Source organism: Cetorhinus maximus, chromosome 21, assembly GCF_964194155.1.
Source record: "Cetorhinus maximus chromosome 21, sCetMax3.hap1.1, whole genome shotgun sequence".
NCBI classification, from domain to species: Eukaryota; Metazoa; Chordata; class Chondrichthyes; order Lamniformes; family Cetorhinidae; genus Cetorhinus; species Cetorhinus maximus.
Genome location: NC_135899.1, coordinates 94,288,357 through 94,301,731, shown reverse-complemented (window position 1 = coordinate 94,301,731; position 13,375 = coordinate 94,288,357). Strand labels below are relative to the sequence as shown.

Genomic DNA, 13,375 nt, shown 5'->3' with positions numbered 1-13,375 from the left:
TCAGCGGGGTGTGGGTCAGCGGGGTGTGGGTCAGTGGGGTGTGGGTCAGTGGGGTGTGGGCTGTCGGGCTGTGGGTCAGCGGGGTGTGGGTCAGCGGGGTGTGGGTCAGCGGGGCGTGGGTCAGCGGGGCGTGGGTCAGCGGGGCGTGTGTCAGCGGGGCGTGTGTCAGCGGGGCGTGTGTCAGCGGGGCGTGGGTCAGCGGGGCGTGGGTCAGCGGGGCGTGGGTCAGCGGGGTGTGTGTCAGCGGGGTGTGTGTCAGCGGGGTGTGTGTCAGCGGGGTGTGTGTCAGCGGGGTGTGTGTCAGCGGGGTGTGTGTCAGTGGGGTGTGTGTCAGTGGGGTGTGTGTCAGTGGGGTGTGGGTCAGTGGGGTGTGGGTCAGTGGGGTGTGGGTCAGTGGGGTGTGGGCTGTCGGGCTGTGGGTCAGCGGGGTGTGGGTCAGTGGGGTGTGGGCTGTCGGGCTGTGGGTCAGCAGCCTGGCTGTAACAGCAGTAAGCAGTCAGAACCACTTCAAGACCTGACCTCATTTAAATAAAACCAGCAATCTACGGTGCCGAATATGCAATTTGCTAACCTGGAGCTGTTTGGAGATCAGGCAGCACAACGCTGACCTGACTAGCAACAAGGTCATTCCCGGGGGGGTTTGTGACCACCGAGCAGGAGGGAGAGGTTGGGTGGTGGGACAGTGATGGGTTGTAGGGTGGGGGTAGGTGGGGAAAGGGGACCAGGGCAGTGGGAGCCTTGATTTTTTTTTTGCAGTTTGGAAGAGGCACTACTGTTCCTCTCGGCCTCACAGAAACAATTTAAAACCAAAGTTTCTGATGTGTTCAGTGTTGCACTGACAGTGAAACCAGTGGGACAGAGCACAGACAAATTCCACCCACACCTGCACTAAAATGCCAATCCAAGTCCCAAGTCCATCATATTAAAGGAGCCTACAAGCTGAAACAGTCAGATGCTTTGACCAACCAGGAGTGGCCTCTTTAAATATAGAGATGGGGTTGAGTATCTGTGTTAAGCAGAACACCGGGCGAACTCAGTTTCTGTTCTTTGAATGGTACCATGCTATTTTATCTGTCCACCTGAGAGAGCCGACCAGGTCTAACACCCTATCCTCTTCCCCAAGTTTCCAGTCTGGATTATGAGCTCAATTGATACATTCAAACAGATTTCGCAAACCTTTGAGGAGATGCTGCGGGAGTATGGACTGTCTCACCACTGTGAAGTCAGTGATCTAATGTGTATATTAGTATTTCCTGGACACAATCATACATCAGCTCTCTTGATATTCCTCACATTTTTTAAGTGTCCATCTCAGGATGTGGAATTGGCCAATAGTCTACCAAATCCTAACAATGAAGCTTGTAAAAGGGAGTGGTCTACTGCTCATTCTCTCTTTAAAATGGATCTACATTGGCAGCTTGACCAAGCTGCCTTCACTTGGAATAATATTCATTCATCCAGAGAAATTGATTGACTCCCAGAACTGGAACAAAAAAACCCAGAAATTGCTGATGACACACAGCAACAACAACTTGCATTTATATAGCACCCTTAAAGTAGTGTAACGTCCCAAGGCACTTCATAGGAGGGTTATAAAATAAGATTTGACACTGCGCCACATAAACACATATTAGGTCAGATGGCTTGGTCAGTGAGGTAGGCTTTAAGAATTGTCTTAAATGAGGAGAGAGTGGTCAAGAGGCAGAGAGATTAAGAGATGGAATTCCAGAGCTTACAGCCCAGGCAGCTGGAGGCGAGGCTGCTAACAGGCCAGAGTTAGAGAAGCGTAGAGACCCTGGAGGAGTTTACAGAGATAGGGAGGAGCGAGGCCAATGAGGGGTTTGAAAATGGGCATGAGAATTTTTAAATTAATACATTGCCAAACTGAAGCCCATGTAGGTCAGTGAGCAGAGTGGCGATGTGTTAATGGAACTTGGTGTGAATTAGGGTCTGGGCAGCAGAAGGTCAATCAGCATTTGCTGGAGATTTTACAACATCAGAAAACTTACTGTGTGTTTCCAGATGAGGTTCAGTTCAGAGTTTACAGCTTATCGTTGTATTGGCTGGATCAGTTTTCAGTGAGGGAGGCTCACAATTAGCCTCCTGTTGCTGGGGCAAATTGCATTTAAAAAAATCTTGATACTAAGAGGTCAGGTGGGAAGAACAGTCAGAACTATAATGTCCATTTGAATAAATCAAAATAGTTGAGAGACATTGTAAGTAAGACCAGAATCCACCACTAATGCGGCTCTGATAGTTTAAAAATATCACCTCTCATGCTGTGTTTATGGAGGTTTTGTGGCACAGTGGGTAGTATCCCCTCTTCTCAACCAGAAGCTTGAGGTTCAAGTCCCACTCCAGCCCCACTTGATGGGCATGGAAGGTGCATTTGTAATGTGGTCAAACCTGCAAATCCTTCCAATACACCCATGGCAGGCAGTAAGAGTTGGAGAGCCTGGGGTGTACACTGTGGTAAGCATTCTTCTCACTTTAAGGGGCTACCAGAGAGAGGAGGGGATTTATATACTATTCAAATTGATTAAAATTTTGTAATGTTAAAAATCCGATAATGAACATGAATGCAAAAGTAATCTTTGTGTAATTTAGCAATACTTCCTAAAGAAAATATAGCTGTTTCCTTTAGATGAGCATTTTTCAGTTCACAATCTAACTCACAAATCTGTTCCATATATTGTTGGCTTTTTATGTGATGAAAATATTTACGACATCTAAACTATTGAACCTGTTTTCCTTTGACCCACTGAGGCAAGCTAATGCAAGGTTTTCTGTACAATTTACACTCCTATATACCCCCGAGGCAGTCACCTTTCCCTTCAAATTTGAAAAGTCCAGGGGTTCAAATTTGTCAGTACTGAAAAAATCTCATCGCCAGGACCAAAAGCAGAATCTGACCGCACTCTTCTGGGGCAGCATTTTGCTGGTGGTAGCCAATTAACAAAGCTGGTGGTCATCGGTCACCATTTCAGGTGGTTAGTGCTTAGGTGACAAGATGAAGGAGCAGACGCCTTGGTGCCAAGGCACCTGCAAAGCAATGGTAAGTGTTTTGATCAAGCTGGGCCAGGCAGCCAGGTCCTGACAATCAGTGAGGAGGAAGGTGGGGGTTCATATTGCAGTGCAGTGTCTTAGCTGCTGTGGTGGTCATTGCTGCCAGGAGGCCCCTCTGTGGGCCATGGAGCAGCCATTAAAGTGGGCCACCACCACTACCCCCACCTCTTGGACCCCTGAGGAACCTGACAGAGGCAAAATGCCATGGATAGGGGGAGGTGCCCCTTAACTGATCCCTTAAGTAGCTCAATTGGCCATTCAAGGGCTGACCACGCCACTGAGGTCCCCACCAGCATGGCAAAATGTCAAGCACCATCATCGTCCTCTCACCTTCCAGCTCATTACCATTTGAATGGCAAAATGCGGCCCAAGCGGTCTTCGGATTTTCCTAAGAAACCAATTCTCGATGTCGAACCTTGCTCATCCTGTCTGCTACTTAATTACGTCTACCAGCTGCGATTTGCTGGGCAGGGTGTGCGTGTGCTGAGGTGACAACTCTCTTGCTAAAGGTCTCAGGTCTACGATTTTTACAAACAGGATAAATGGATTCTCTAGGTACTGCACAACTCTAATTGGATTCAAGCCTGTAACTATTTGCAGAGCCGTCTTTTCTTGATGATTCATAAACAGGAGGAGGCTGAAAAGCGAGATCTAAAGGTCTGCCAATATCTCATAGAATCTTACAAACCTCAAAAATATAATTATAACCTTTCTCAAACAGTAAGCCCACATCATACTCAATATGCAGGCCCTTAGCTTCCTGGATTTATATCTGAACGCAGGAACTCTACTCCCCTGTATGCAAATCATTGTAGGTATATTTATAAAATGTCATAAACTATATTGCAGTTTGAGCCTGGGTTGAAATGTCAATGTGCAGTATTTGTGAAATGATTTTCCTGGATAAATTTAGAGATCCCATTGACTGTACTGATGGTACAAAAGTGTTTAGCCTCTCAGTCCTAATCTCGACAAAATCTTAAACAGGTGTTTCCTGATGTACAGCAGCAACTCATTTTAATTGCTGAATGACTTCTGCAAGTGCTCCATTTTCTTTCTATCGTCAGCACCTCCTCTCTCATTGTTCTTACCAGCAATGCCATATTTAAGTTATTAACAAAAACTATTTTAAAGCGAACAGAAAAATAGTTCGTAAGGAAGGCTCAACAAATTAAGACGATGTGTGGCTATGCCCATACAGACCAAGAAAATTCTAGACTGGATCTCCGGGCAGTGTCGAGTTAGCTGACCTTGGTTATCAGTTGTTCAAAGTGTATGGGTGGCCTGAACATCACAGTTCAGGAAAGGAAAGCAGGCAGAGGCTGCAGGCCTGATGTTATCCAGGAGCCTCTTCTGGAAATGCACGTTCAGCACGATCTGTAGAAATTGGTGAGGAACTAGGTGAACTCCGTTATGATGCTAACCCACCCACACTCACAGTCAAGGCAAACACATGAAGAAAATTCACTCTAACCACAGAAGCATTGAAAACTTATCATGCAGAAATTATTGCACAAGGTAAGACCGAATGGTTGAGGAGGTGATATATTAGCCTGGAGAGAGGGTTGGCTAACTAACAGGAAACAGGGAGTCGGGATAAATGAGTCATTTTCATTGGCAAACTGTAACGAGCAGAGGGCTTGGATAAAAGGACAGACTGTATTGTAGCCAATGTTGCTGATGATACTAGGATAGAGGGGAAAACAAGTTGAGGAGCTTACAAAGGGTCTGCAAAGGGATATAGATAGGTTGAGTGAGTGGGCAGAAAATTGGCAGGAAGAATAGAAAAAGGAATATGATATAAATGAAGAGTCTGCTGAATGCTGCAGTACACAGGGATCTGCGTGTTCTTCTCTTTATTCATTCACGGGATGTGGGTGTCGCTGGCTGGGCCAGTATTTATTGCCCATCCCTAATTGCCCTTGAGAAGGTGCTGGTGAGCTGCCTTCTTGAACCACTGCAGTCCATGTGTTGTAGGTACACCCACAGTGCTGTTAGGGAGGGAGTTCCAGGGTTTTGAGCAAAGGAACGGCGATATATTTCCAAGTCAGGATGGTGAGGGACTTGGAGGGGAACTTGCAGGTGGTGGTGTTCCCAACTATCTGCTGCCCTTGTCCTTCTAGATGGTAGTGGTCATGGGTTTGGAAAGTGCTGCCTTAGGAGCCTTGGTGAATTCCTGCAGTGCATCTTGTAGATGCGGCCAGTTTGAGTTGTTGGAGGGAGTGCCATGTTTGTGGATGGGGTGCCAATCAAGCGGGCTGCTTTGTCCTGGCCGGTATCAAGCTTCTTGAGTGTTGTGGGAGCTGCACTCATCCAGGCAAATGGAGAGTATTCCATCACAATTCTGACTTGTGCCTTGTAGATGGTGGACAGGCTTTGGGGAGTCAGGAGGTGAGTTACTCATCACAGAATTCCTAGCTTCTGATCTGCTGTTGTAGTCACAGGGTTTACATGGCTAGTCCAGTTCAGTTCCTGGTCAATGATAACCCCCAGGATGTTGATAGTGGGGGATTCAGTGATGGTAATGCCATTGAATGTCAAGGGGCGATAGTTAGATTCTCTCTTGTTGGAGATGGTCATTGCCTGGCACTTGTGTGGTGTGAATGTTACTTGTCACTTGTCAGCCCAAGCCTGGATATTGTCCAGGTCTTGCTGCATTTTGACATGAACTTCTTCAGTGCTGGAGCACAAGTCTTAGCACTATTGCTGGAATATTGTCAGGGCCCATAGCCTTTGCACTATCCAGTGCCTTCAGCTGTTACTTGGTATCATGTGGAGTGAATTGAATTGGTGAAAGACTGGCTTCTGTGATGCTGGGGACCTCTGGAGGAAGCCAAGATGGATCATCCATCTGGCTGAAAATTTTTGCAAATGCTTCACTTGCTAGATCTGTTTCAAAATCTATCCCATTTAGCACGGTGGTAGTGCCACACAACACAATGGAAGGTATCCTCACAGTGAAGGCGGGACTTTGTCTCCACAATGACTGTGTGGTGGTCATTCATACTGATACTGTCATGGACAGATGCATCTGCGGCAGGCAGGTTGGTGAGGATGAGGTCAAGCATGTTTTTCCCTCTTGTTGGTTCCCTCACCACCTGCTGTAGACACAGCCTAGCAGCTATGTCCTTTAGGACTCGGCCAGCTCGATCAGTAGTGGTGCTACTGAGCCATTCTTGGTGATGGACATTGAAGCCCCCCACCCAGAGTACATTCTGTGCCCTTGTCACCCTCAGTGCTTCCTGCAACTGGTGTTCAACATGGAGGAGCACTGATTCATCAGATAAGGGAGGGCGGTACGTGGTAATCAGCAGGAGGTTTCTTTGCCCATGTTTGACCTGATGCCATGAGACTTCATGGGATCTGGAGCCGATGTTGAGGACTACCAGGGCAACTCCCTCCCGACTGTATACCACTATGGCACTACCTCTGCTGGGTCCGTCCTGCTGGTGGGACAGGAAATACCCAGGGATTGTGATGGGGGTGTCTGGGACATTATCTGTAAGAAATGATTCTGTGAGTATGACTATCAGGCTGTTGCTTGACTAGTCTGTGAGACAACTCTCCCAATTTTGGCACTAGTCCCCAATATTAGTAAGGAGGACTTTGCAGGGTCGACAGGGCTGAGTTAAGCTTGAAGACATCAGAGCTGTGTATGTGTGTGTGTGCTCTGCTCACAGCAAAAGTGAAACTAAGACTGGATCACATGACACATTTCCCTTCCAGTTATGTCACGTTGATATCCCTTAAAGGCATATTACAACAATTTCCTCATGTGGAGGAATCCAGAACTAGGGGGCAGATTTTAAAAATAAGGGGTCTCCCGATTTAAGATGGAGGTGAGGAGGAAGTGAGAGCGTGTGTGTGTGTGTGTGTGTGTGTATGAGTGTGTGCACGTTGCATGGTTACACAACATGCGTTTATACTTTTTAAAAACAAGTTTAATCGGTTTTGCTGCCTCTGATGTATTCTATGGATTTCACAACTGCCTCCTGCCTCCTTGTACTGAAATGGTGTTCTTCCTATGTCAGCCAGACAGTGAATGTGAAATAATTTGACTATGGGTCAAGAGAGCTGAGCCCATTAAATCCTGACCTTGCTCATAATTATAACACACACATGCACATGCACACACACACATACACACTCGCACAACACACACATGCACACACACACATCCATACCCACTCAGACACACACACTCACGCTCACACAGACACACAATCACGCTGACAAACACACACACACATGCATACTAGCCCCTGTACTCATACACTCGCTTGCACACACCCAAAGGCAATCTCATACTCTCACACATACTCACATGCAGTCTCACACTCTGAGACACACTCACAAATACACACACACCCACACACTAACACACACATGCAACACATACACACTCACATACACACTCACACACTTACACTCTCACGCCATTGTGAAACCAGTTTGCGATCGTTCGCTCCCCCCGTCAATTGTTTGCCGTGTTTGCCACCGACACACGTCGGGAACCTAATTTCAATACTTTAGCGTCTAATTTTAAGCCCTGCTCACTGGAATCATCCCCCCCACGTTAACCTCACCGCCCACGTCAGTCTGACTTCAGAACAGCGTGTTTCACATCTTCCTTTAAAAGGCCTGCACCTGGTGACATGAGCTTGGAGGGGAGCTGGGAGGTGAGCGCCCACAACCTTACGCAGCGTTCATCAGCATCGCCCGTGGGACATCGAGGGAGAGGCGCTGCGTATTCACGGGGGGCACAGGCAAAACGCTGTTCCCCGGCCGGCTTTCAGTGCGATGCCGGACAAGGGCTCCAGTACAGGTCAGACCTGGGGTAGGGGGCGGGAGTGGTGAGGGGCACAGACTGAAGGAAGTACTCAGGCACATGCAGAGGGGGTGGGGGGTGGAGGGGGAGGGAGGGAAGCAGCCACACTCCTGGGAAAGCTTGTCAAAGTGAGCATTCTTCCAGCGCTGAGACCGTTCAGCAGCAGCTCCATTGACAGGCTTGGAGTCCGGCCTCGGAAGCGTCTCTGCCCACTCCAGCAACGCAAAAGCATGAAAGTGACACCAACTGCTCCAGAACCTTTCACCCCTCGGGCACAGACTGCAGATTAATGTGCGTTTTAGGGGGCAGCAGAACAATTGGCCGACTGGGTAAGTTGTAGAATCCCCTTGTGAAAGGTGGGCATGGAGCAGTCACTGGTGGAGACGCTCACAGCTCCTGGCAATGTCTTTATTCAGGTTTGGACCAGTATCCATCATGGTTCAAGCTAACAGTGCAGCCTCGCAGTGCGGGTTAGGAGAATGTCTGCGCCTGAGCTGAGAGCACAGCCTGCAGTCCAGTGGGCAAAGCTGCTGCCAATCGGTTGGGTGGAGTGGGGCAGAGGAGGGTGGGGTTTCAGACAGCCAGTAGGCATACTACACACTGGCCATCCAAGAGGTGGCCAGCACTTTCCTGTATGTGTGAAGGAGCCTTCAGACTTAACCGAGGGAGGTTCTGAGTACTCCCATGCTAACCCTTGTGTCCCTCTCTTTGATCCTGTAGGAGGAGAACATCAGGGTCATGGAGCCTGGTGACTTATCGATCTGTCTCATGGTTTACAGGGAGCAGAGAAGAAGAAGAGAGCGGTGGAGGCACCTGGCTCAACAAAGGGAGGGGCACCTCCCTCAAGATGAAGGGGTGACGGGGCCTGATGCACATGCAGCTGAGGATCCACAGAGAGCTGTCTCTGGTCAGCACCTCACTAGACCCAGGGTCTATAGACGGCGCCTGTCATTCCTGCAGGTGGCAGAACCAATGTTGACGAAGACTGCGCATGTCTAGGGAACTGGTCGGTCACATTTGCCACCTGCTGCATGATCTGATGCCACAGGGACATGGAGGGTATCCACTACCAGTGGCTGTGAAAGTGACTGTGGTGCTCAATTTCTATGCCAGTGGCTCCTTTTAGGGCTCCACAGGTGACCTGAGGGATATCACAAGTCTCCACCCGGAAATACATCCATGGAGTCACGGACACCATCTTCACGCAGGCGCAGACTTTGTACATTTTGCCCAGGATCAGGAAAGCCAGGAAGCAAGAGCGCTGGGATTTGCCCAGATCTCAGGTTTCCCACAGGTGCAGGGTGCCATTGACTGCACTCATGTGGCACTCCATCACAACAAGCGGTCAACTGTGTCAACTATAAGGGCTTCCACTCACTGAATGTGCAGCTGGTGTGCAACCACCACAAACGCATCCTACAGACCTGCGCATGATTCCAGGGAGCGTCCACGACTCCCACATCCTTAGCAGGTCTCAGATCCCCGACATCTTCCAGGGTCCAGAGAGGCTGCAGGGTTGGCTCCTCAGGGACAAGGGCTGCCCACAGAGGCCGTGGCTGATGATGCCCGTGGGGCAGCCTCAGACTGCAGCAGAGTGACGCTATAATGAGGCTCATGCTGCAACCCAGGCTTGAGTGGAGTAAACGATAGGCATTTTGAAAATGAGGTTTCAGTGTCTCGACAGGCCTGGTGAGAGGGAGGAGGAACACTGCTAAGAGGGGAAGGAGAGCCTCCAGCCAGAGGCCTCAGGCTTTGGACCTAACCCCATTTGGAGGGAGAATTTGGGACTCTGCGAGCATTCGGGTCCGGGACACAGTTCGTCACCCTGATCCAACATCTGTACACTGCCGCGGAGAGTCTAGTGAAGGCTAACGGGTCCCTGACAGCGCCCCTTCGCTTTGGGAGAGGGGTACGTCAGGGCTGCCCCCTGTCTGGCCAGTTGTATTCTATCCGTATGGAGCCTTTCCTGCGCCTCTTGCGGAGGAGGTTGTCGGGATTGGTTCTGCGCGGGCCGGGCATCGGGATGGTCCTTTCGGCTGACATCAATGACGTGCTTCTCATGTTCATCGACCTGGCTGACCTGCGGAGGATGCGCGAGTGCCAGGAGGTCTACTCTGCCACGTCCTCTACCAGGATCAACTGGGGCAAAGGTTCTGGACTCCTGGTCGGTCAGTGACAGGTGGATTCCCTTCCTGTGGAGCTCAGGCCTTTCACCTGGAGCAGGACCAGCCTCCTCTACCTAGGGGTCCATCTCTGCCCTGCCGATGAATCCTGGCCGGCGAACTGGCAGGAACTGGAGAGGAAAGTCACCGCTCGCCTGCGGCGCTGGACAGGACTGCTCCGAGTGATGTCTTACCGGGGTCGAGTTCTGGTCATAAACCAGCTGATCGTTGCCATGTTGTGGTATTGGCTGGTCACTTTGACCCCTCTCCCGGACTTTGTCACAAAAATCCAGAGAATGCTCGTCAACTTCTTCTGGGACAAAAGGCTGCACTGGGTCGCTGCTGAGGTTCTGAGTCTCCCGCTTAGGGAGGGTAGTCAGGCGCTGGTGTGGAGGGTGGTCAGGCGCTAGTGTGGAGGGTGGTCAGGTGCTGGTGTGGAGGGTGGTCAGGCGCTAGTGTGGAGGGTGGTCAGGTGCTGGTGTGGAGGGTGGTCAGGTGCTGGTGTGGAGGGTGGTCAGGTGCTGGTGTGGAGGGTGGTCAGGTGCTGGTGTGGAGAGTGGTCAGGTGCTGGTGTGGAGGGTGGTCAGGCGCTGGTGTGGAGGGCGGTCAGGCGCTAGTGTGGAGGGTGGTCAGGTGCTGGTGTGGAGGGCGGTCAGGTGCTGGTGTGGAGGGCGGTCAGGCGCTAGTGTGGAGGGTGGTCAGGTGCTGGTGTGGAGGGTGGTCAGGTGCTGCTGTGGAGGGTGGTCAGGTGCTGGTGTGGAGGGCGGTCAGGCGCTGGTGTGGAGGGCGGTCAGGCGCTGGTGTGGAGGCCGGTCAGGCGCTAGTGTGGAGGGTGGTCAGGTGCTGGTGTGGAGGGTGGTCAGGTGCTGCTGTGGAGGGTGGTCAGGTGCTGGTGTGGAGGGCGGTCAGGCGCTGGTGTGGAGGGCGGTCAGGCGCTGGTGTGGAGGGCGGTCAGGCGCTGGTGTGGAGGGCGGTCAGGTGCTGGTGTGGAGGGCGGTCAGGTGCTGGTGTGGAGGGCGGTCAGGTGCTGGTGTGGAGGGCGGTCAGGTGCTGGTGTGGAGGGCGGTCAGGTGCTGGTGTGGAGGGTGATCAGGTGCTGGTGTGGAGGACGGTCAGGTGCTGGTGTGCCTACACACCCAGGTGGCGACTTTCCGTCTTCAAACCCTGCAGCGATACCTTTACATTGAGCTCCCTCCGAGATGGTGTGCCCCGGCGATATATTTCTTCCGCCAGGTGCACGGCCAGAATTATGACAGGCAGCTGCTGTTTGTAGACCTGAGGGGCCTTCGTGGCTCCTTGCAGGTTTTGCCCGTCTTTTACCAGGACCTGATCAAAGTCTGGAACATGGTCACCTCGCGACGCAGCTCTCCCCTGTCAGGAGTAGCGGCTATTGTCAGAGTGCAGTAGATGCCGGGACGCTGAATAAATTTAAGGAGGAGATAGACAGATTTTTAATTAGTAACAGGTTGAAAGGTTATGGGGAGAGGGCGGGAAATTGGAGTTGAGGCCAAAATGAGATCAGCCATGATCGTAATGAATGGCGGGGCAGGCTCGAGGGGCTGAATTGCCTACTCCTGCTCCTAGTTCTTATGTGCACCCTGTCTGTGATGACCTTGACAGGCATCATCTGGAGGGCCCCGGCCTGCTTTCAGGGTCCTGCTGTGTGGCAGTGGCCCCCTCCTCGGCCTGTGGAGCTGGAGCTGCTGGGATCACAGGAAGAGGGGAGTCTGCTGGGCCCGATGCTCCCAGAGTTAGCTGTGTGAATGGCCATGTGCTGTGCACCTGTTGATCCTCTTCCCTATGGGTTCAGCCCCCTCAGCAGGAGTGACATCCTGGACCAAGGTCTCCATGGCAGCCACAATCCTGTCAGTGTTGACCTCAGTGCGTTGGCAATGCTGGCGCTATCAGCTCAGCCTGAAGGCAGACAGACTCCTCCATCGTGCCTTGCAATCTGAGGGGGCAGCGGACATCCCTTCCTGATGTTCCTGAGCTTGCCTTTGCAGCTCCAGCAACTGTGACATGACCGAGTCCAGAGGCTCCTCATCTGACTCGGACTCAGCAACGTTCTGGCCTCCAGCAGCTCCTCCGAGTGCCGGGGACCTGGGGAGTCCCTGCCTCCGCCTGCAGTGGATCAGACAGTGCGATGTGCTCACCAGATTGTGACCCTGAGGCTACTCTAAAGCCAGGTCCCAGCGAGGTGTGTGTCTCTGCGCTGGTGGAGGGTGTGGGTGACGCTGTGATGGGTCTTCAATTAGGGAGTTATCAGATTCTTCTCCCGAGGTGTCTTCGGGGCTGAGTCGAGGACCTGGCCTGTGGACCCCTCAGCTGCTTCCCAGATGTGCCAGCGAAAACAAGGAGAGATAATTAGTGCCTGGCAGGGACTGTGGAACAGGGAAACTGCTGTAAGGATCACCAAATTGTGTTGTTAATGATAGAGTTAATCTGCAGACACTTCCTGGGTGCAAACATTAAGTTTATTTACAATATGCTCAGCAGCAACTACACGTGTGCTTTCAACTCCAACTCTATCTCCACACTGACTGCTGAGGTAGCTCAAGCTACTCTCCTATTGGTTACTACAGATCACATGATCTTTCCTAACACGCGTTATTCTTAAAGGTGCATTACACACTAAATAAAACCATAATTACTACAGGAACTCACTCACAGTGTGGTTGTCTGTTGGATGTTGCACTGCCATATCTTCACTTGGTTGAGCACCGATGACCTCACTGTCAGTGCAGGAACAGCCCAGATCCTCGCCGGCCAGCTGGATCTCTCGATTTTCAAAGTTTGAGAGGACCTTGATATTGGGCATTCCTCCACCAGTCTGCGATCTCACCCTTTTTTTTCCCCAGCTTGTCCTGCATGAATACAGGTGGAGAGAGTGTAAGCAGGATGCCAGGCCAGATGAGAAGGACGACTGGCATGTGTGGGTGGTGAGCAGTCCCATGGACTGGATGAGGACATGATCCACAGGGCAGATGAAGGTGTGTGTGAGAGAATGAATGGTGATATCCCTTGAACTAGCGGTTGGTGAGATCCCTGTAGATGTGTGATGGGTTTGTGAGTTGAGAGTGATGAGAAGAGTGACTTACAAATGATCTCCTCCGTTCCTCCTGTGTGTGTGTGTGTGTGTGTGTGTGTGTGACTCGCACAGTCTCGCACTCTGCTCTCAGCCTCTCGCACACTCTGGCACAGCCTCACAGTCTCGCACAATCTCACAGCCATATTCATACATTTGGTACCTTTCTTGTCTGTTCGGTTCAGAACAATAGTGGGAATTTGGATGCATCTTTAATAAAAATGAGGTGTTTTA

At 51.1% G+C, this 13,375-nt stretch overlaps 1 protein-coding gene across 1 annotated transcript in view; it reads left to right on the top strand.

Annotated features, from left to right (window-relative positions):
* The window catches only part of LOC144696151 (uncharacterized), a 206,703-nt gene that overhangs the window by 102,861 nt on the left and 90,467 nt on the right, over positions 1-13,375 (top strand). The gene's annotated exons all lie outside the window — the stretch shown is intronic.